We start from the raw sequence: 878 nt of genomic DNA, 5'->3' as shown, positions 1-878 counted from the left end.
ACTCTCCTTTATGGATGAAGATGTAGAAGCTGAATACAATTGAAAGAAATCAGCTGATGCTATAAAGATGAAATGTTTGTGTAGTATGTGTGGTGCAGAGAGAAGTGAAACAGTGAAAAACACGGAGAGAAGCGGAGGAATTTAAGTTAAGTATATCTCAGTATAACCAGACCACCGAGCTGATTAACTGCTCTCCTAGGGCTGGCCGGAAGGATTAGGAATCATTTGGTTTCCTAGCAACAGGACCTACAGCTTACTGTGTGATCTGAACTACATTATATTGAGAAATTAATTTCTAATCACCTGAAACAAATTCCTCCGACTCCACGTTGGCAGAGCGGGGAATCAAACTCGCGACTACCGAATCGGTAGGCGAGCACGTAAACCACAGTGGAGGAAGTGGTGCGTAGGTCAGTATAGGTGAAAAGATGGTTTGGTCACGCGGAAAGAATTTACAATGATGGGTTCTATAAAGAGCGTATGATTTAGAAGGAAGGACCTTAATACCCAGGAAGGATGAGGGTTGGTCCAAGATGGAGGTAAATATATATATATATATATAATATATATATATATATATATATATATATATATATATATATGTGTGTGTGTGTGTGTGTGTGTGTGTGTGTGTTTTTTCAGTGCTTTACTTATGAGAGTGCTGTGCAGGAGTATATCCCAGTTAAATATTATGGAGGTATTCTGCACAGCGGGCTCATCCACAGTTTAATATAGTGTGAATATAGATATATATATATATATATATATATATACTTAGATATGTATACGATATATATATATATATATATATATATATATATATATATATATATATATATATATATATAGTATATAGATATATAGATAGTATGCGTATG

Source organism: Macrobrachium nipponense, chromosome 2 (genome assembly GCF_015104395.2).
Source record: "Macrobrachium nipponense isolate FS-2020 chromosome 2, ASM1510439v2, whole genome shotgun sequence".
NCBI lineage: Eukaryota > Metazoa > Arthropoda > Malacostraca > Decapoda > Palaemonidae > Macrobrachium > Macrobrachium nipponense.
Note: the sequence above shows the minus strand (reverse complement) of the source record.